This window comes from Chrysemys picta, chromosome 7 (genome assembly GCF_011386835.1).
Source record: "Chrysemys picta bellii isolate R12L10 chromosome 7, ASM1138683v2, whole genome shotgun sequence".
Lineage (NCBI taxonomy): Eukaryota > Metazoa > Chordata > Testudines > Emydidae > Chrysemys > Chrysemys picta.
This window is the reverse complement of record NC_088797.1, coordinates 115,011,797-115,034,936: the sequence shown is the minus strand read 5'-3', so window position 1 is coordinate 115,034,936 and position 23,140 is coordinate 115,011,797. Positions and strand designations below refer to the sequence as shown.

The window sequence follows — 23,140 nt, the reverse complement described above, 5'->3', positions numbered from 1 at the left end:
AAGTTTTGCGCCCTAGGCGAAACTTCTACCTTGCGCCCCCACCCCCAGCTAACCCCGCCCCCCACCTGAGGAGCCCGCCACCCCCCCGCCCAGGGAGCCCCCCCCCGTCTGCGGCAGCTAACCCCGCCTGGGGAGCCCGCCCCAGCTCACCTCGGCCTCCTCCACTGAGCATTCCAGCGCCGCTCTAATTCTCCTCCCCTCGCAGGCTTGCGGCGCTGAGTGGAGGAGACTTAGAGTGGGGGCTGTGTGCTCAGCAGAGGAGGCAGAGTGGAGGTGATCTGGGGTGGGGAGCAGTTCCCCTGTGCGCGCCCCCCACCCCCGTTACTGCGGGCGGCCCTCCCTGTGCTCCCCCCACCCCAGCTTCCCTCCACTCCACCTCCTTGCCTGAGCAAGCATTTAGGCGCCCCCAACCACTAGGCGGCCGCCTAGTTTGCCTAAATGGTTGCACCGGCCCTGGGCTCTGCTGCCTCTCCTTGCTCCCTCTGTTGAGGGGAGGGGCTGTGTCCCACCTCTCTCTCTCTCTATACCCATTCATAAGCCGACCCCCTTCTCTGGTGCTTCCCTTTTTTACTTAAAAAATTTGGCTTATGAATGAGTATAAACAGTAGTTCCTTTTATCCATAGACGTCAAAGTGCTTTACAAAGGCAGCCAGTGTCATTATTCCCATTTAACAGATGGGGAAAATGAGGCACATAGACACAAAGTGACTTACCAATGGTCACCCAGCAAACTGGTGGCAGAGCCTGGAATAGAACCCTAGTCATCTGAGTTTCAGGCCAGTGCGTTATCAACTCAGCTATGTCACCCCTCAGCTGGAGGAGACTATCCCTCTGCCATCACCACTGACACAAGCCAGCCCTGAAAATGTAGCCCCAGTCACACAGAATTATGATGGCTCCTTATGTCCATCAGTCTAACGAAGTAAATTCTACTTTGGACAAATGAATGGAAAGCAATGATATGTGCACGTATATACCGAGAAAAAGAAACTCTTCTTCCCAAAGTAGGACTCCTACTCAGCAAAATAAAATGAGAAAAGTCTGGGCCTCAACAAACACCGATCTGCAAAAGCAGAGAGAGCCTGTGGCACGAGGCTCCAGGGGAAATCCGTTTATACTCAGGATCAACCTAACCGTTGCGTAACCAGGAAGTAGGTAATACCTTAGGCCCTGACATTATAAAGGCTTGCACGCCTGCTTAACTTTACACACTGCGAGTAATGGGCCTACTCAGAGAGAGTAAAATGAAGCACATGTGGAAGTCTTTGTAGTATTGGAATCTTAGCAAATTCACCGGAGAAGTTGGATTTTTATTCTAATAGAAATGGTGTTTTATTTTGGTCTCATGCCAAGCCTACACTGTTCCAAGCATTCAGATATTGAAACTTTGGCAATGTCTCCACTACAGACCTTACAGCGGCACAGCTGTACCGCTGCAGCTCCATCATTATAAGGTTTCCTGTGTTACCACTCTATGCTAACAGGAGAGAGCTCTTTCCAGCCAACATGGCACAGTCCACACCAGCACTTTTGTGGTTGACACTTATGTCGGTCAGGGGTGTGTTTTTTTCACACCCCTGACCGACAAAAGTTTTACCGACACAAGTGCTAATGTAGACATAGCCTTAATGACTTTTTTGCTCCTTGCGGTTTAGTTAACTGTGCTGAAGCTAATAGATGGTCTTGTTACTTACTACTCCCTATTCAGAAGAGAGGAGAAATTTTAAAACTAAAGAGACAGTGAGTGTGTGTGTACAGACACACACATTTCTTGTACTCAACAATGCTTGTTTGCAAAACTGAAAACTTAAATTTAAAAGTTAAAAAAATCTTTATCCAAAGCTTAGTTAGCTGTTGAGTAGATCTTCCTGAAAGAATAAAGCATGTGAAGGCTAGAATCTACAGTAATTCCAATATGCTGGCCTGATTTAGCACACAATTCAAACCCAGAACGCTCAGTTAAGGCAGGTCAAAAATTTACCATCAAAACTGTTTTTCAATAGAAAATTGGACTTTTGACAAAATGACTTTTTGTGAAAAATACCAGTTTTCTAAGGGACATTTTGACCTTTCAGAATTTTGTTTTTTCTGAATTAAAAAGGTCAGTTTTTCAGTGAAAATTTTAAAATTTTCTAGAGGAAAATATTTTCCAACCAGATCTATTCACAATTACTGGAATCATCTTAGACATTTAGGAAAAATAAACAACCCACAATATTTTGAAAAGTCAATACACAGCAGAGAACTGAACCTAAATATTTCAATGCCCTCTCAGTAAAGGGTGTTTTATACTGTCTCTTGATACAAAATACTAACCTTAAAATGAAAAAAATAAGAGATCACCGTACAGTGTCTCTCACTGTCTCATGTTATACAGGATAATATGACCCAAATTTACCTTCATCCATTGAATACAAAAAAACGTCAGGCTACAATGTGGTCCATGTACCTGCTCAGGGGAATGAGAGGGGTAAGAACCGCACAAACCCCTTCTCCTCCCCAAACCTTGGGTCTAGGCATAAAGTGGTAAACTGGCACTCTATGCACTTCCATCCCCACCCACCCCTGAGCAGGAAGTGAAGCCTTTGCTCCTCTAAGCAGAGCAGCTGAACTGTTGGTAGTAATCCACCAGCATCTAAGTACTGGTACCGTGGAGCAAAATAGGAAGGAGGGACGGAATCCTCTCTCTAAGGCATGATTCCTTCTCTGCACTGTTCATGGGTCAGCACAGACATACAGCTTTGCGAAGAGGACAGACCATAGAAGCACAGTGCAAACATAAACTCTTATTATAGTAAATGCTGAGTTATGATGGGAAATTAGAGAGAACAATATCCCTGACTTTTGTAAGCCTCCAATGTGGAAGTCACCAAGCTTTTAGCTTTACCTGCTATTGCAGAAACCTCCCACTCAGTTCTGAGCCCCTCACTCTCAATTGCCTTTTTGAGAATTGAAGAGAGAGCTTTAAAAATTAACGGTTTCGTTAAACTGTTTACAGAAGAGAAAACAAAACAGTCAGAAATTGTATACTGCAATAAATCAGTTTATAGTTCGGATCTGAAATAAGTATTTATGTGACAAAAATGAATAAAAGAGCACAATCAAAATATTTTAAGTTCAGACACCTGTTTGTATGAATGTCAAAGTTTTCATCATATTGTGCTTCATGAAAAGACCCACATTAGTGTGTGTAATTGCTGTAGTAAAATGCTGTCCTTTGTAAACAACAAGCAACCCAAATGCTCAATTTACTTAAGGATTTATTTAGGTTTAAGTTGAATCAGTATTTTACTGTATGCTTTCATAAATTCTTTGTTTTCTGTTTACACACTAGCTGCTAATGGAAGTGGAAGATGTGAACTGCATTGCCGTGGACTGGGCAGATGGTGCAAAAAGCACATACATCAGTGCAGTGAACAACATCCGTGTTGTTGGGGCTGAGATTGCTTATTTCATAAAAACTTTAATGGTAAAAAAATATATTATGAATTTTAAGTTACTTTTTAAAGCTAAGATTCACATGAGCATAACGGGTTTATGTAACCGGTGTCTTTGTGCTCTGATCTTGTTTTCTTGTGGTCCGAAAAGTATGTCCGAAAGATAGTACAGTAATATGATAGAAGTGACTAATTAACTTAAAAGACCAGTAGGTGGCAATATCTCTTTGCTTTCTCAACTGTATTTGTATATTCACTGCAAGGGAGGCAACACCATGACTCTTAGAGTGATTAGTAAATAGTTGTTAGGAATACATACTTATGCTTGAGATAGAGTTAGATTCTCAATTTAGTAATTCATTCCCAAAGCAAACAGAGGCTGGGAGCAGTCCAGAGGCTCACTTAATACTGCTGGACTTCTGGTTCTGATGTCTGGCTACGGGATATAAACACTCTAAGTCCTCTAGTTCTGACTTCGTTACTTCCAGGCACAACAGAGCCTCAGAATTATCCCAGGGGTTTCCCTCTTAACAACCGTCTTGTCCTGCCTCTGCTGCCAGTCCCCAGTCTCTGTCTGACACAAGAGGAAAGAGTTTCAAACTTAGGTACCTAAATCAAAGTGGCTGATTTACAAAAGTGCTGACACCTACACGGACTTTGAATAGAGTTGTGGATGCTCAGTACCTCTGAGAATCAGGGCATTTATTTAGCTAAATACATGTGGATTTAGATGCCACACATTAGACATCTATGTGTGAAAGTTTTGGCCAAGGTACTTAAGGCTCTATCTAGGCTAGGGTGACCAGGTGTCCGGTTTTCGACCGGAACACCCGGTCAAAATGGGATCCTGGCGGCTCCTGTCAGCACCACCAACAAGGCTGTTAAAGGTCCGGTCGGCAATGCTGTGGTGCTAAGGCAGGCTAGTCCCCCTACCTGCTCTGGCACTGCACTACACCCTGGAAGCAGCCAGAAGGTCCAGCTCCCAGGCAGGGGGGAGCCATGGGGCTCCGCACGCTGCCCCCCGCCCCAAGCACAGGATCCGCACTCCCAGTGGGCGGGAACTGGCCAATAAGAGCTGGGGGGCCTGCGAGCAAGAGCAGCGTGCAGAGCTTCCTACCCCCCCGCATACTAGCACCAGACCTGCTGGCCACTTCCAGGGTGCGTGCAACGTGGTGTCAGAACAGGCAGGGGGCCTGCCTTAGCCCCACTGCACCACTGACTGGGAGCCACTTGAGGTAAGCCCGTAACCCGAGTTCCAACCCCCTGCCCCAGCCCTGAGACCCCCAAACCCAGAGCCTCCCTCCTACACCCAAAACCCTCATTCCCGGCCCCACCCCAGAGCCCACACCCCTAGCCCAGAGCCCTCACCCTGTCCCACTCCCCAACTCCCTACCTCAACTTGCAGCCCCCTCCCATACTCCAAATCCCTCGGCTCTACCCCCCAGCCTGGAGCCCCCTCCTGCGCCCCAAACCCCTCACCCCTAGCCCTCACCCCCTCCCGCACCCGAAGCCCCTGCCCCACCCAGTAAAAGTGAGGATTGGGGAGAGCGAGCCACCAAGGGAGGGGGAATGTAGTGAGCAGGGGGAGGGCAGGACAGAGCAGGGGCGGAGCCTCAGGGAAGGGGTAGGGCTAGGGTGTTCGGTTTTGTGCAATTAGAAAGTTGGTCACTCTAAGGCTCCATCTGACACAGTATAGGTTTTGCAAACACTAGCATCTCAAGGGAGTACCCTCTAAACTTGTTGCCTGACAGACCCTATCATTTCCAGCCTGGTGGCTTTGTTCCTATGCCACTAGTCTTCTTCCTATACAAGATCCCAGTTACTTAATGTAGGGTTACCATCCGTCCGTATTTCCCCGGACATGTCCGGCTTTTGCGTCTCTAAATAGCCGTCCGGGAGGAATTGGTAACAAGGTTAAAATGTCCGGGTTTTTTTCTCCCTCGCCTCCCTCCCTCCCTTCCATGCAGAGTGTGGCTGCTGATTGGGCGGCTAGGCCGATTGCCCCACTCCCATTGGCCTCCAGCAGCCAGAGCCCGCCCCTGCTCCCCCCTCCCTCTCTCTGTAGTCCTCTGTAACACACAAACAGACCCACGTGGAGCCAGAATGGTAAGGGGAGTGGGGGGGGGGCAGTCAGGGAGTGGGGGAGTGTTGGATGGGTCCCAAGCCTCCACCTGCCACCCCCCCTCCGTGCATCCCCCCCTCGGTGGGTCCCCCATTCCTGTCTGCCTGCTGGCTCGGCAGTACATGCAGACAACTGCTGTCTGCTGCCCCTGGGTCCTAGTGCCCCCATCCACTAATGGGAAGACAGGCTGCCCTTACCCTGCCCTTCCACCCTAGCCCTGAGCCTCTCCAACACCCCAAACCCCCCAGCCTTCATCCCCACACACCCTAATCCTCTGCTCCATCCCTGAGCCCCCTCCTGCATCATGAACCCCTCATCCCCAGACCCACAGCCCTCACCCCTGCATCCCCTCCTATCCCCAAACTCCCTCCCAATCCCCCTCCCTCTTCCCACACACCCCCTCCTGCCCTCAAACTTCCTCCTAAAGCCTGCACCCCCTCCCTTTGCACCGCCTCTCACCCCCAAACTCCATCCCAGAGCCTGCACCCCTCACCCCCTCCTGCACACCCACCCCCTGCCCCAGCCCGGAGCCTGCACCCAGCACCCAAACTCTATCCCAGAACCTGCACCCCTCCTGCACCCTAATCCCCAGCCCAGGACCTGCACCCCAGACCTCCTCCCCCCACTCAAACCCCCTCCCAGAGCCTTAGGCAGGTGGGGTGGGGGGTTCTGGGCACCACCAAAATTTCTACAACCCTGCCACCCATGCGAGTGGATAAGGGTCAGGGCAGTCAGGGAACAGGTAGGGTCCTGGGGGGGGCAGTTAGGGTAGGGGGTTCTCAGCAGGGGACAGTCAGGGGACAAGAAGCAGGGGGGGTTGGGGTTCTGAGGGGAGCAGTCAGGGGGTGGGAAGTGGGAGGGAGTGGATGGGGCGGGGCTAGGGCGGGGCTTCCCCTCCCCCCCCCAGTGTCCTCTTTTTTGTTTGTGGAAATATGGTAACCCTACTTAATGACCTGCGTTCCACAGAGAGTCATCTCATTTCCTTGGACAAGGAGGCCCCAGTTGCTCATGCGAGCAGCGGCACCGGAGGCAGCAAACAGGGCGGCTAACAGGGGAGTTTGAGAGGGAGTTCTCATTGGAGGAGAAGGTACCTGTATTTGCGTCTGTCCTTGTTGTTCTTGTGTGTTCCTGTGTGTTTGTAGGGGCCTGCAGGGGCTGGGGGCTGGGAAGGACGCTGAGCCCTGAGTAGGGGGCGGGGCTTGGCTGATTAGGGGGCCCATAAAAGCGGCCTCCCAGCCAGGCAGCGACACAGCTGCGAGCAGCGGCACCGGAGGCAGCAAACAGGGCGGCTAACAGGGGAGTTTGAGAGGGAGTTCTCATTGGAGGAGAAGGTACCTGTATTTGCGTCTGTCCTTGTTGTTCTTGTGTGTTCCTGTGTGTTTGTAGGGGCCTGCAGGGGCTGGGGGCTGGGAAGGACGCTGAGCCCTGAGGAGGGGGCGGGGCTTGGCTGATTAGGGGGCCCATAAAAGCGGCCTCCCAGCCAGGCAGCGGCACAGCTGCGAGCAGCGGCACCGGAGGCAGCAAACAGGGCGGCTAACAGGGGAGTTTGCAGGGGGAGGTAAGGGGGGAGGCAGGAGGGCGCGGCGTGGCGTGCGCTCTGAGTCCACAGGTGCAGTGGGCAGAGATTGCAGCAGCCATGAGCCCAGCAGCAGCAGACAGAATGCAGATGGCTGCATGTGGAAGCTGTGGTATGTATATGGTCCTAGCAGGGGAGCCGGAACACAGGTATGTGTGTATGAAGTGTCGCCTGATAGTGTTACTGGAGGAAAAGATTAAGGGGCTGCAGATACAGGTAGATACCCTGGTGGAGTTTAGGCGGGGGTTTGAGAAGCTGATGGAGGACAGGCAAGGGGGGGCTGAAGGAGAATGCCCTATGGTGGAGGTAGAGGCAGAGGGAGAGGATGGTGAGAGGGGAATGGAAGGGGGAGAACATGGGAGGTGGAAGCATGTGACTGTGAGAAGCAGGCCAAGGAAAAGAAGGGCCAGTGAGGGGGGAATAGAACTCAGGAATAGGTTCGAGTGTTTGGATACCGAGCTGGAGGGGCAGCAGGTGGCGACTGAAGGTGGAAGGGTGAGGAAGAAGAGAAGAGCTGCTAGTCCAAGAGAGAGGGGGGAGGACTTGATGGAGACAGCACCAATTCTGGGCCCCGTGAGGATTCAGGAAGGCATAAGGGAAGATAGGAATAGGCACAGGTCAGGACTAGAGGGATCGGAGACTAGATTACTAGATCGCACTGTTGCCAGGCGACGGCAGGTGTATGTAATTGGAGACTCTTTACTGAGGAGATTGGATAGGCCTGTGACCAGGCGGACCCGGAGAACAGAAGGGTGTGCTGTCTACCGGGCGCAAAGATACGCGATGTGGACCTGCGATTGAAAAGGATCCTACAAGGAGCAGGTAAGAACCCCCTGATAATCCTTCATGTAGGAACGAATGATACGGCTAGGTTCTCGTTAGAGAGGATCAAGGGAGATTATGCCAGGCTGGGGAAGACGCTCAAGGAGATAGAGGCTCAGATTATCTTTAGTGGGATTCTGCCCGTTCCGAGGGAAGGGCAGCAAAGGGCTGATAGGATTGTGAGAATAAATAGTTGGCTAAGGGAGTGGTGCTATAAGGAGGGCTTTGGGATGTATGGCCACTGGGAGGCTTTCGGGGACAGACACCTGTTCTCGCGGGATGGGCTTCACCTGAGTAGGGAAGGAAATAGACTTTTGGGAGGGAGGCTGGCTCATCTTATCAAAAGAGCTTTAAACTAGCAAGTTTGGGGAGACGGTTGGGAGATGCACAGTTAATCTCCACGCCAGATTCCAGTATGGAGAAGGTGAGTAAAATGAGAGGAGAGATAGCTGTGGAGATGAGATTGGACATAGGAAGGACAGGAGGGACGGACACTAGGAGGCCCGCAACATATAGTGCTGCTAATGGGAGACGGGCTAAACGACATACATTAGGGTGTCTATACACCAATGCCAGAAGCCTAGGTAATAAAATGGAGGAATTGGAACTCCTGGTCCAAGAGCTGAAACCAGATATCGTAGGAATAACGGAAACGTGGTGGAATGACAGTCACGACTGGAACACAGGTATGGAGGGGTATGTGCTGTTTAGGAAAGACCGGAACAGAGGTAAAGGTGGGGGGGTGGCATTGTATGTCAATAGTGAAATAAACTGTAAAGAAATAATAGTGGATGGATTAGACAACTCAGAGTCCGTCTGGGCAATACTTACAATGGGTAATAGGACTTCTAGAGCCTCTCCGGGGATAGCGCTTGGAGTGTGCTATAGACCGCCAGGATCGACCCAGGATATGGATAAGGAACTATTTAATGTGCTTAGAGAAGTAATTAGCAATAGAAACTGTGTAATTATGGGGGACTTTAATTTCCCAGAAATAAATTGGGGAACAAACGCTAGTAGCAATAATAGGGCTCAGATGTTCCTAGATGTGCTTGATGATCAATTCCTCCATCAAGTGGTAGCTGAACCGACGAGGGGGGAGGCCATTTTAGATTTGATTCTGGTAAGTAGTGAGGACCTCGTTGAGGAAGTGGTAGTAGGGGACAATTTGGGCTCCAGTGATCATGAGCTAATTCGGTTTAAAATACAGGGAAGGAGTAACAGAATTAAGTCAAAGACTAGGGTTTATAATTTTAAAAAGGCCAATTTTAACAAATTAAGGGGACTGGTAAGGGAAGTGGATTGGGCAAACGTATTAATGGATTTAAAGGCAGAAGAAGCCTGGGATTACTTTAAGTTAAAGATGCATGAGCTGTCGGAGGCCTGTATTCCCAAAAAGGGAAAAAGATTACCAAGCAAGAGATTTAGACCGAGCTGGATGAGCGACCGACTCAAAGGGGCGATTAGGAAAAAACAGAAAGCGTACAAAGAGTGGAAGAGGGGAGGGATCAGTAAGGAAATGTACCAAAGTGAAGTCAGAGAATGTAGAGATAGAGTGAGAAAGGCCAAAGGCCGTGTAGAATTGGACCTAGCGAGGGGAATTAAAAGCAATAGTAAGAGGTTTTACAGCCACATAAACAGGAAGAAAGCAAAGAAAGAAGAAGTGGGACCGCTGAAGACTATTGCCGGAGAGGAGATTAAAGACAATCTAGGCATGGCGCAATATCTCAATGAATATTTTGCGTCGGTGTTTAATGAGGCCAATGAAGGGATTAGGGATACTAGCACCATTACAGAGGGGCGTTCGGGATGGGGGATTACCGTATCCGAGGTAGAAACAAAACTTTAACGCCTTAATGGGGCTAAGTCGGGAGGACCGGACGATCTTCATCCGAGAATATTGAAGGAATTGGCGCGGGAAATAGCGGGCCCGTTAGCGATAATATTTAATGAATCTGTAAACTCGGGGGTGGTCCCGTTAGACTGGAGAATAGCTAATGTGGTTCCTATTTTCAAAAAAGGGAAAAAAAGTGATCCGGGTAACTACAGGCCTGTTAGTTTAACATCTGTAGTGTGCAAGGTGTTAGAGAAAATTTTGAAGGAGAAATTAGTTGAGGACCTGGAGGGTAGTGGCAATTGCGATAATTTACAACATGGTTTTACGACGGGGAGATCGTGCCAAACGAATCTGATCTCCTTCTTTGAGAAGGTAACGGATTTATTAGATAAGGGAAATGCGGTGGACCTAATATACCTGGATTTCAGTAAAGCGTTTGATACTGTACCCCATGAGGAATTATTGGTTAAACTAAAAAACATGGGGATCGATTTGAAAATCCAGAGATGGATAAGGAATTGGTTAATGGGGAGAATGCAGCGGGTCGTATTGAAGGGTGAACTGTCAGGTTGGAGGGAGGTTACCAGTGGAGTTCCCCAAGGTTCGGTTTTGGGACCCATTTTATTTAATCTATTTATAACTGACCTCGGAACCGATTGCAGGAGTAGGCTGGTAAAGTTTGCGGATGATACGAAGGTGGGAGGCGTTGTAAATTCGGAAGAGGATAGGGATATCCTGCAGGGAGACTTGAATGAGCTTGTGAATTGGAGTGTCAGAAATAGGATGAAATTTAATAGTGAAAAGTGTAAGGTGATGCATTTGGGGATGACCAATAACAATTTTAGTTACAAGATGGGGACGCATTGGTTAGAAGTAACGGAAGAGGAGAAGGACCTAGGGGTCCTTGTAGACCGCAGGATGACTATGAGTCGACAGTGTGACGTGGCGGTGAAAAAAGCCAATGCTGTCTTGGGATGCATTAGGCGAGGTATATCTAGTAGGGATAAGGAGGTCCTGCTTCCGTTGTACAAGGCGCTGGTGAGACCTCATTTGGAGTACTGTGTGCAGTTCTGGTCTCCCATGTTTAAAAAAGATGAACTCAAACTGGAACGGGTGCAGAGAAGGGCCACTAGGATGATCAGAGGAATGGAAAACCTGTCGTATGAAAGGAGACTAGAGGAGCTTGGGTTGTTTAGTCTGACCAAGCGAAGGCTGAGGGGTGATATGATTGCTATCTTTAAATATATTAGAGGGATTAATACAAGGGAGGGAGATGAATTATTCCAGCTTAGTACTAACGTGGATACGAGAACGAATGGATATAAACTGGCCGTGGGGAAGTTCAGGCTTGAAATTAGACGAAGGTTTCTGACCATTAGAGGGGTGAAATATTGGAACGGCCTTCCGAGGGAAACGGTGGGGGCGAGGGACTTGTCTGGCTTTAAGATTAAGTTAGATAAGTTTATGGAGGGAATGGTTTAATGGTAAAACATAGTTGTCAAGAAAAACCAAGCAATGGTAGGTAAATAGCATAATGGCTAAAAGGGGTCAGGATGGAGACTCTTGCCTATATGCTCGGGGTCTTACTGATCGCCATATTTGGGGTCGGGAAGGAATTTTCCTCCAGGGCAGATTGGCTGAGCCTCTGGAGGTTTTTCGCCTTCCTCCGCAGCATGGGGCAGGGATCTCTAGCAGGAGGGTCTCTGCCGATTGAAGTCACTAATAACAGGATTGGGGACTTCAGCAGCAGAGTCCAGGGAAGGGGCGGGGATGGTTTTATGGCCTGCAGCGTGCAGGGGGTCAGACCAGATGATCATAATGGTCCCTTCTGACCTTAAAGTCTATGAGTCTATGAGTCTATGAGTGTCCCTCTCTCCGTTTTCCCCACCCCTACATGCACCTGCACAGCAGCAGAGCGCGATAGCAATCCCTGCACTCCCATGAGCACAAGCACTGCTCCAGCTGAGTATTGGAAGGGGGCGGTCACAGCCTCACCTCTCTCCGACACCAAATTAGCTCTGCCTAGGGCGGGAGGAGCCTGTGGCACAGTTCCCATGTTCTCTTACAGCAAGGGGTTCCTGCTAGAGTGGAGCACCATTGCACCACATGCTGTTGTTTTAAACCACGATGGAGGTCCAAGTATTGGGAGAAGGTGGTTCTCCCTGTACAGCTGTTGGACCCTGCTAAGAGTTTGTGGGCACAACCAGCAGAGCCAGACAGGCTATAACTGCATTCCTGTGTTGTATTTTGTTTTTTCCTCCCTCGCTTCCCCAGATTCATTTGTAGTAGTTACTGCTGCTAGTGACAGGAGGTCAGTGATTAAGGCACTGGACTAGGATAGATCAGTTCCTGGCTCTGTGAAAGCCTTCTTGTGTGACCTTGAGCAAGTCACTTAATCTCTGTGCTTCAGTCCTTCATCTGTAAAAGGGGGATAATCATGATAATGCTTCCTTTCTCTACTTAGCTTGCAAGCTCCTTTGTGCAAGGACTGTCTCTCGCTTTGCATTTGTAATGTGCGTATTACATAGAATCATCAGGGTTGGAAGGGACCTCAAGGAGGTCATCTAGTCCAACCTTCTGCTCAAAGCAGAACCAATTCCGAACTAAATCATCCCAGGCAGGGCTTTGTCAAGCCTGACCTTAAAAACCTCTAAGGAAGGAGATTCCAACACCTCCCTAGGTAACCCATTCCAGTGCTTCACCACCCTCCTAGTGAAAAGCTTTTCCTAATATGCTACCTAAATCTCCCCCACTGCAACTTGAGACCATTACTCCTTGTTCTGTCCTCTGCTACCACTGAGAACAGTCTAGATCCATCCTCTTTGGAACTGCCTTTCAGGGAACTGAAAGCAGCTATCAAATCCCCCCTCATTCTTCTCTTCTGCAGACTAAACAATCCCAGTTCCCTCAGCCTCTCCTCATAAGTCATGTGCTCCAGCCTCCTAATCATTTTTGTTGCCCTCTGCTGGACTCTTTCCAATTTTTCCACATCCGTCTTCTAGTGTGGGGCCCAAAGCTGGACATAGTACTCCAGATGCAGAGTTACCATACGTCCGGGTTTTCCCGGACATGTCCAGCTTTTGGGTCTTTAAATAGCCATCCGGGGAGAACTTGTAAAAAGCTAAAAATGTCCGGGATTTCCCCCTGGACGGCTATTTAAAGACCCAAAAGCGGCTGACAAGGCAGCCGCGCCAGATTGAGCTGCTCACTTGGGGCCTCTCCGGCAGCAAAAGCTCCTCCCCCGCTTCCCCCCCCTCCCCTGCAGCTTCAGCACGCCAGCAGCGCTGCGCGGGGCACAGGCATCGGCCCTGATCCCGGCTCCACCCCTTCCCCGCCCCCTTTCCAATCCCTTCACCAAATCCCAGGCCCCGCCTCCTCCCCCGGGCCACTTTTCCCCTCCACCCCCCTCCCTCACTTTTGCGCGGCAAGCCTGGGAGAGATGGGGGAGAAGCGGTGTGCTCAGGGGAGGTGGCAGAGCAGAGGTGAGCTGGGGTAGCGGGGTGCGGTGAGAGCTGCCCACAGCAGGTAACCCAGGGGGGGCACAGGGGAACTGCTTCCCGCCCCAGCTCACTTCCGCTGGGGACAAAGATAAGGGAGGCTTAGATAGGGGGTGGAGTCCCAGGGGGTGGTTAGGGTCAGGGGTCCCGGGAGGGGGCGATCAGGGGACAAGGAGCAGGGGGGGTTGAATGGGTTGGGGGTTCTGTGGGGGGGGGCGGGAAGGAGTGGCTAGAGGGCGGGGCTACTCCCCCCCCCCCCCGAGTGTCCTCTTTTTTGAAAGTTCAAATATGGTAACCCTATCCAGATGAGGCCTCACCAATGTCGAATAGAGGGGAATGATCACGTCCCTCGATCTGCTGGCAATGCCCCTACTTATACAGCCCAAAATGCCATTAGCCTTCTTCGCAACAAGGGCACCCTGTTGACTCATATCCAGCTTCTCGTCCACTATAACCCTTAGATCCTTTTCTGCAGCACTGCTGCCTTGCCCTTCGGTCCCTAGTCTGTAGCTGTGCATGGGATTCTTCCATCCTAAGTGCAGGCCTCTGCAATTGTCCTTGTTGAACCTCATCAGGTTTCTTTTGACCCAATCCTCTAATTTGTCTAGGTCCCTCTGTATCCTATCCCTACTCTCTAACATATCTACCACTCTTCCCAGTTTAGTGTCATCTGCAAACTTGCTGAGAGTGCAGTCCACCCAGGGCCGGCTCCAGGCACCAGGCAACCAAGCACATGCTTGGGGCGGCACCTGGTACGGGGCGGCCAAACTTGGGGTGGCGGGGGGCCAGCGTGGCGGGCAGCGCGCGCTCCAGCGGCGCGGCGCTCAGCGGGGGGCGCTCCGGCGGCGCAGCATGTGGCGGGGGGGGTGGCGCGGGGCGCGGCACTGGGGGGGGTTCCGGCGGCGCGGCGCTCAGTGGGGGGGAGGGCGGGCGGGCTCCGGCGGCGCGGCGCTCGGCGGGGGGGGGGGTTCCGGAGGTGCAGCACTCGGTGGGGGGGGGGGGCTCGGCGGGGCGGCGATTTTTTTTTTGCTGCTCGGGGCAGCAAAAAAGTTAGAGCCGGCCCTGAGTCCACCCCATCCTCCAGATCATTAATGAAGATATTGAACAAAACTGGCCCCAGGACCAACCCTTGGGGCACTCCGCTTGATACCAGCTGCCAACAGTTGGGCCCAATGGGCTACTAAAATACAAATAAATAACTGATCAAAAACTCTTTAGTCTTTCCATTCCACACCAGCAGAATTGTGTTAAAATCTCTCCTCATCCTTGGTAATATGACACCATTATACACTAACCGATAGCACTTTGCTTGCGTTGGGATGAATTTGCAGAAAGGCTGCCTTCCAGAAGTTGAGACTCACTTCTAGATCACTTGGGAAAAACAGTAGACCACTAAGAGAAACGAGGCTTCATTCTCCTTGGAGTGACTACATTTTATGAAGTATTCCGACTTCTGTAAGTGTTTTGACACTGTACAAATGTTTATTACATTAAAATGTTCAGTGCACTGGCTGGGGTTCTAACCCATGTTTACATTAATGCACGGTGAGTAGTATATACTTCACTTGAAACTGATGCTCTACATGCGTACAATTTTTTTCCAATCCAACAGCGAATAATTTGTTCCTCTTTAGGTTTGGACCCCGCTGGGCCCTTTTTTGAAGGCACTCCACCTAAAGTCAGATTGGACCCTACGGATGCAAGATTTGTTGATGTTATTCATAGTAATGCTGGCCAATTTCCTACTATAGGTAAGGTCCCACATACATTTGCAGCAACAGTCCTGACACTGAATTAACTGAGGCACTCACCATGTCACGTATGTATTTCAGGAGTTGGAATGGTTAATACCACTGGCCACCTTGACTTTTACCCAAACGGAGGAAGTATTATGCCTGGATGCCATGATGTAATTATTCCGGTGACTAAAAAAGACTGTCGAGTCTTCGCTGAAGGTAAATCTACTTCAAACATCTGCAGCATTAACTCACAGTGTCTGTTCATATTATAGTTCTGAATGTGGCAAATGGAGCTTTTTTGAGGGTTTTATTTTTAAAATAATGTTTTTGCATATTTGATGATGGGTGGAAAAAAGCATGAAACAATGAGGGCCAGATGACAGCCATGATGGCCTGAAGGTAGCGTAAGGGGAGAAATGGTTATGCAGAAGATGTGGGATCAGCCTTAATTTCCATAATTTGACGGCAGATTTGGGGCAGAGATCATTTAGTGCTTCAGTAGCAATGGGAAGTGTCTGGCCAGGGTGAGGACCAGATCATGACTATACCTATACTGGGGCAGCGCTAGCTCCCACTTTGGAATAGAGGCTGCAAGTGACACCTCTCACCACGCTGCATCCAGCACCCACAAGGCATTGAGCAAAGGCACAGAGTCTGAGTGCATCTCCCCTCCCTATAGCACAGGGGTGGGCAAACTTTTGGCCCGAGGGCCACATTGGGGTTGCAAAACTGTATGGAGGGCCAGGTAGGGAAGGCTGTGCCTCCCCAAACAGCCCGGCCCCTGCCCCCTATCTGCCCCCTCCCACTTCCCGCCCCGACTGCCCCCCTCAGAACCTCCAACACATCAACTCCCCCCCACACACACACTCCTTGTCCCCGACTGCCCCCTCCCGGGACCCCCCACCCCTAACCACCCCCCCGGGTCCCCACCCCCTAGCCAGCCCCCCTTGCTCCCTGTCCCTAGACTGCCCTGACCCCTATCCATATCCCTGCCCCCTGACATGGCCCCTGGGACTCCCATGCCTATCCAAACTCCCCCGTTCCCTGTCCCCCGACCTCCCCTCCGAAACCTCCACCCCATCCAACCGCCCCCTGTCCCCTGACTGCCCCCTGGGACTTCCTGTCCCTTAACCCCCCCCCCCATCCCCTTCCATGCTGCTCAGAGCAGCAGGACTGGCTTATTGGAAAGCCTGGGGGGTGGGTGCCTGCGTGGCGGCATAACTACAGGGGACGGGGGGACAGCAGGGGAGGGACCAGGGGCTAGCCTCCCCAGCCGAGAGCTCAAGGGCCCGGCAGGATGGTCCCTCAGGCCGGATGTGGCCCTTGGGCCGCAGTTTGCCCACCTCTGCTATAGCAGCTTGAGCCAAAGAGCTGGACTGAATGTTTCCAAGGAGAAGGGGAAAGAATCCCCTCTCCACATGGCTTGGAATGGTGAATACAAAGCTTGTATATCCCTTATACTCTATTCATTTCATCTGAATTGCATTCTTTACGGCAGGGGTTCTCAAATTTCATTGCATCGCGACCCCCTTTCAACAATAAAAATTACTACATGACCCCAGGAGCCTAAACCAGTCCGAGCCCCAGGTTGGGGGGGGGACAAAGCCGAAGCCCTAGGTCTTCAGTCCCAGGCAGGGGTCTGTAATCTGAGTTCTAACGCCCAAGGCTAAAGCCCTTGGACTTCGGCGCCAGGCGGTGATGCTCGGGCTTCAGCTTCATCCCCAGGAAGTCTAAGCCAGCCCTGGCTATCCCACTAACCCACTTTCAGGTCCCGACCCACAGTTTGAGAACTGCTGCTTTATGGCATGCTGCAACACAAAAAGTGATACTGTGTTGCGTAGCTGTCTTGAAACATGGATCAATATCCACAAGAGATCTTAGGCAGGTGTGAACCCAGTTTTCCAGCTATGAGAAGTCAATGCATTGGTCAATTGAAGCAGCGAGTTTCTCGTATGCTATTGACAACCAGAAACCCATAACATTCCCCTTAAGAAATGCTACAGGACCATGCTATCCTTCCAGCCAGCATTATTATTATTGTTATAAAGGAAGGAAAAATACCTTGCTCTACATGGCCAAATGTAATAGAAGACGGTTTCACAGACACTCAATTTTGTTTCAACAGATGCCAATTCTCCTATATGCCATCATTCACGCAGCCATCAGTTTTATTTTCAAAGTATCCTCTATCCCAGTGGATTTCTTGGATATCCCTGCAGGACATACGAGTTCTTCCAGTCGGTAAGCATAACAGCCCAAGAATGGGTGAGCTGCAAAAATTAACAACTCTACTTTCATGTACACACATCACACAGAGTCAGGTGCTAGGGTGTCTCTGCTCTCCCAGTGCCTGGCTGGGATCAGGACTTAGGGAGAACGAAGCTCCAACAATAATAAAGCAATGCAGCTGGTAGAGAGCAGGCAAGAGGCAGGATAGATACAGATAGACCCTGGCTCCCACGTCGTACCAGTGGCGGAATCCTGGGTATCTGATGATTCCACTGGGACAGGTGAAACCTCAGGTGTCTCCTATGCTACAAGTTCCATTGGAGGTTTATGGCTAGCATACGTTTTGTACAAATCTCAGGCTGAAAAACAGGTAGTGTTTGAAATGGAAGGGTTCAGACCATCACCACCTGGAAGTTAAGTGCACCCCTCATTGTTACGGGTAAAGAGTTAGTTTGTTTCATCCTCAGATGGTTAAGCACAAATAATCAGAAAAGAAACTGATATCAGAAACAGGACATTGAAACGCAGTGGGGTTCAATAGTGTGGGAAGGGAATGGTTAAGGCTTTGGCAGCATCAGGGCCACCTCTTCGGCCTTAGTCTTGCAAGAGTTAGGATGAAAAGAAAGATATCCCACATTACCCAGACGCTCTTATTTTCCCCTAGGGACTCTGCTTCCCATGTCCCAGAGACGGCTGCCCAATGATGGGTCACTATGCTGATCAATATCCAGCTAAACTGGAGAAAATAAACCAAAAATATTTTTTAAACACAGGAGCAAACCCACCCTTCACTAGTAAGTGTAGAAGGGTAATTATTTAGCCAAATGAATGGGGAGGGGGGGAATGAGATGATCTAAAACTGTAAACTCGCTGTGCTGTTATAAACCTTTCAGAAGCTGAATGGTGGTGGTTTTCCACGTCTCTCTAGTTTAAGGCTGCTGACAACCAAGGAAAAACACTAAACGGTTTACCAAAGTCCATTCTTGCTGAGACCCTTGAGCTGCCTGTTCTTCAAACGAGAACAGTAAAAGTACACTTACAAGAGAACTGTCACTGTTTGTGGTAGGTAAGGAACCTAAACAATGCCAGCAATCTATTTTTATTTGGTTTTGTTGTGTAGGTTGGAGCCACCGAATATCTATCAAGCTGTCTGGCACGAAGAAAGTGAGCGGGGAACTAAACAGTTTTCCATGGCACAGACGGGTTCACAAAGCAGTATGAAATTATCTGGTAAGTTCAATGGCACAAGACTAGGGTTTGTAGTGTGTCTATATTTCATTCACACCTCTGTTTGCAAGTCATGTTTAAAGACTGCAAGCAACAAACGTTTGCTCATTGTTGCAGTCATGTTAGTTAACACACGTAAAAACAGACAAGGCTTCTGAGAATTGGCTAATGGTTGGAGCAGGGGCATGGAAGTCAATTCCTTTTCCTGGGCTCTGTAACATTTAACAAGCACTCGGGAGTCTGATTTGCCTGGAGAGAAGGCTCCAGCCAGCTCAGACAGAGATTGTTCATACTTCCATCCAGGTCACACCAGGCCTGGTGTGCAGCTTTACCACAGGCATTGGCCTAGCCACTTCCATGCTAGCACTGTGATAGCTTGTTAGCATATTCACTCCCACATGCTTACATGATTCCCTGCTCTGCCACTGACTTGCTAGATGAATTCATGCAAGCTGCTTAACCTCTGTGCCTCAGTTTACCCAATCTGGAAACTGGGTATGTTACCTACCTTGACTACATGAAAAAGCTTTATTAATGTGAGAACAGCATTGGGACCTTTAGATGAAGGGTGCAAGGGGTACATGGTCCTTCACAATCTAACTCCCCCCTCTGTTCAGCCCATGACGCCAGCCTCCATCTCCCACTTGCTAAATTTTCACCTTCAAGTTTTCTCCCATGCTGCCCCTCATGCTTGGGCGGAGCTCCCTGTAAACCTCCACAAAGCTACTTTATTATCCTTCTTCAACCTCTCTTCTCCCACAATGGGGTGCTACAGAAATATAAATAATTTTTAATAAAAAAGTTACGAAGTTTTATAAAAAATAAGGGCAACATGTTGAAAGTTCTTTAGAACCTGTCTTAGCTCAGCAGCCCCCTAGACCAGTGGTTCTCAGCCAGAGGTCTGGGGCTCTCTGTAGGGCCACGAGGTTTCACTGGGTCTGCCAACACATGGCCAGTGTTAGACTCGCTAGGGCCCAGGGCAGAAAGCTGAAGCCTTGCCGCATGGGACTGCAGCCCGGGGCATTGAGCCCCACCGCCAGGGGCTGAAGCCAAAGCCTAAGCAACTTAGCTTCCCAGTGTGCCCGGCAATAGCCCTGCTTACTACCCTCTAACAGCAGCCCTGGCTTTTATATGCAGAAAAGCAGTTGTGGCACAGCTGGTCTGTGGAGTTTTTATAACATGGGAGGGGACTCAGAAAGAAAAAGGTTGAGAACCTCTGCCCCTGGACCATATCAGATAGTGTCACTCTCCTCATTCTCCTATTTGCAGTGGACTCCTTCATCAACGTAGCATTTATACAAAGTACGTCGATGTTGAAATTAATCCAAGAAATATTACAAACATTGAATTTCTCTGGAATAAGAACATATTGACTCTGCTTTGGGCCCGACTGGGAGCAGAAATGTTCCACATAATCAATGAAGAAGATGGACACGTGTAAGTACACTTGTTTTACACTAAATTTTATTCATTTATAAAAAGAGCCAAATTTGACATTGCAGTTTGCTCCTAAAGGGTGAGATTCTCCCCTATGCAAAGAGCTAGCGTACAAGGGCAAAGCCCACTTCAGTCCCACTTAAACCATCCAAACAGAGCTGAAATGGGAGCTCAAGGTTGCCCAGGCATTAGGCTGGCTTTCTGCATGGAAATGGATTTCATCCAAAAAGCAATTTTAACTGCATGCACAACAGTGAAGTACAGCAGCTCTGGAGACTCTGTGTGGGGTCGATTGATTTCAGTCGTTCATGTCATCGCTGTGTATTCAAGTTGATCGCGGGGACTGATGCTTCTGTTTGATCCAGTGTACTTCTAGAATGGGGGGGTGCAGACTTTGTAGCTTCTGTAAACTGAGCTCATTGAACACACCAGGGGCTACTTGCATCCCTTCATTCTCCCCCACAAGCTCCCATCCCCCTCCATTTCATTTACTCTGTGCAGCTCCCCCCCACCACTTACCCTATGCCAGGAGCTGTGTAGCTCACATTCCCCTCTCCACCACATGCCAGTGTCTCTTTGCATCCCCCCTCGTTTCCCCCCATTCCAGGGTCTCTGTGCACCCACCATCCCTGGGTCCTGCATCTCCCCCCATGCCAGTGTCTCTGTGCACCTCCACTCCATTTCCTGCCAGAATCTCTGTGCACCCTCTTTCTCCTCCCACCCACAAGCCCTCCCTGTAAGGCTCTCTTATTTCTGTTGGAGCCCAGGCTACAGACAATCAACCCACACAATAAGTTAAGCTGTTGCTTCTGATATGTCTAGGCGGCAGCAGCAGAGGGTGGCAGTGAGATTCTTCTGCCTGCAGCGAGATTCCTCTGCCTGCAGCACCAGGCCTGATTTTCCATTGAATCAGGCTTTTCTGGCGCTCTGATTTGCAGCAAAATCAACAGGGTTGTGCCTACTGATCCCTGGAACACTCCCTGAATTTTTGGAATTTGTCAGATATGGGGTTTCAGGGAGATCATGTTACAGGCAGACAGGAAAACGCCAGAGATCTGAGTGTTAGATTTCACCTGGCTTGGCCAAAAGAATAGACAAGGGCGCCCAGAGCATTAAAGGATACTCCTTTATTACACTCTGTATAAATACTTGTTAAATAATTAAAACAAAACAAAACAAAACAAAACCAAGGTTACCATTTCTGTGACATAACTTTCCACAAGTACCACCCTAGCATTTCAAGTGTCCGTCAGCCAGTTAGTGCAGGTCACGCCCAGATGTGTCATTTTCAAGGAAGGTATTTCCAGGAGTGGTATCAGGGAAACAAAACTTGTACCATATTTTTGTTCAAAGAGATAGGCCAGGACATCAACATAAACAGACTTATTAGTGGCTATACACAAGCTCCTCCATGTTTGGAAGTATCCAGATAAACCCATTTCTAACAAGATCATCATACAATGTGGCTCTGAATATGCAAAGCCTGCATTCAACAAAAGTGAAGACAACACCACACCCTGATGAAAATATATAGTGTTCCATCAGTTCTTGTCACCCCTTTATACTATTTGGCTGAACTACTGGTATGTAAGTGGAGTACTCCTTCTCCAAGAAGAGCAGGGTCTTCGCTGGCAGCATTAGATGAGCCAATAAATGCAATTAATGTTCCTACACACCTTTGGAAAAAACATTTGTAGTGAAATATTGACTCAAGTCTTTTTTTTTCCCCTCCAGGTCTACATATTGTGGCAATGGAAATGTGAAATATGGAATTCCACAATTACTTACACCTTGCTAAATTAGATCCCATCAATTATAGTTGCTGGGTTATCAGTCCTCTCTCTGGGGTTGTTTTCACACACAGCTATTAATAGAAAATAATTCTTAAATAGGTAGTTTTCTTTGTTTTCTCAGCTCTGTGCAAACACACTGATGGGTTTTTCAAGCAAGAAGTCATTGTTTAAGTTTATCCTAGTCCACTTCCCTTGTAAGAGACGGGGCAGGAGCCACGGGAGTACATATATAGGTGCACTGATAAACATTGTAATATTGACACAATCTTTTCAAACAGAGTCTCACAGACAAATACAAATGTTTTCCACTGTGTTGCATTTGCAAGATTCTCTCTCTTTAATGTGTTTAGATGGCACAAAATCTCAAAACAGCCCTAAACATACGCCGGGAGTACAGGCAGAAAACCTCTATGCAGTTTAACTTGCTGTTTTATGCACTAAAATATATCATTACACTTAACATACACAATATGTATGAGGTAAGAATAGACACACACAAAAACAAGTCACCATTTCAGTGAAAGTCAGAACTACCCATCATACACCGCAATCACACAAATACTTTCCAAGTAAAATATTCCCCACTTATGGAGAAAACGACGGGGCTAAGCTGTAGCATTAAGCCGCAGCTCTACGTTAAGGTCAGTACAGAGATGCACCAGCCTAGTAGAAGCTCCAGGAGACACTCTCGACTCTGCCAAGCTCCTGATGGCACAGCCAGCCACAAGCTGCTCTTAAATGGCCTGGCTAGCCCAGCTAGTGATTGTGGAGAAGAAGCAGGGCCATGACTCTGACTCCTAGGGTTACCATATGTCTGGATTTTCCCGGACATGTCCGGCTTTTTGGGCCTCAAATCCCCGTCCGGAAGGAAATCCCAAAAAGCCAGACATGTCCGGGAAAATAGGGAGGGAGGGACCGGCGGTGCTCGGCCGGGGGCCGGAGCCGCTGGGGCCGGCGGTGCGGGGTCGGGGCCCAGCGGTGCAGGGCCGGGCGGTGCTCGGCCCGGGGGCCGGGCCGGGCCCAGCAGTGCTCGGCTGGGGGCCCGGGGTGCTCGGCCAGGGGCCGGAGCCGCCAGGGCCCGGGCTGGGGCCGGGGGTGCTCGGTCGGGGGCTGGGCTGGGGGTGCTCGGCCGGGCGACGGGCTGGGGCCGAGCGTGCTTGGCCAGGGGTGCTGGGCCGGGGCCGGGCCAGGGGTGCTCGGCCGGGGGCCGGCAGTGCGGGGCCGGACGGTGCTCGGCTGGGGGCAGTGGTGCTCGGGGCCGGGGTCGGGGGCCGGCGGTGCGGGGCCGGGGGCTGGCGCCCCAGGGCCCGAGCCAAGCCGGGCAGGAGACGCCGGGGCCAGAGCCGCTCAGCCGGGGGGGCTGGACTGGGCCGCGCCTCCTCGCGCCCCCCCGCCCCAGCTTGCCTGCTGCTTCAGGCTTCCCG

General features: G+C 50.0%; 1 protein-coding gene and 1 pseudogene across 2 annotated transcripts in view; one reads left to right on the top strand and one right to left on the bottom strand.

Moving 5' to 3' along the window:
- The window catches only part of GFRA1 (GDNF family receptor alpha 1), a 322,326-nt gene that overhangs the window by 297,304 nt on the left and 1,882 nt on the right, over positions 1 to 23,140 (bottom strand). The gene's annotated exons all lie outside the window — the stretch shown is intronic.
- LOC103307302 (pancreatic lipase-related protein 2-like) lies at positions 1,678 to 22,649 on the top strand (annotated as a pseudogene).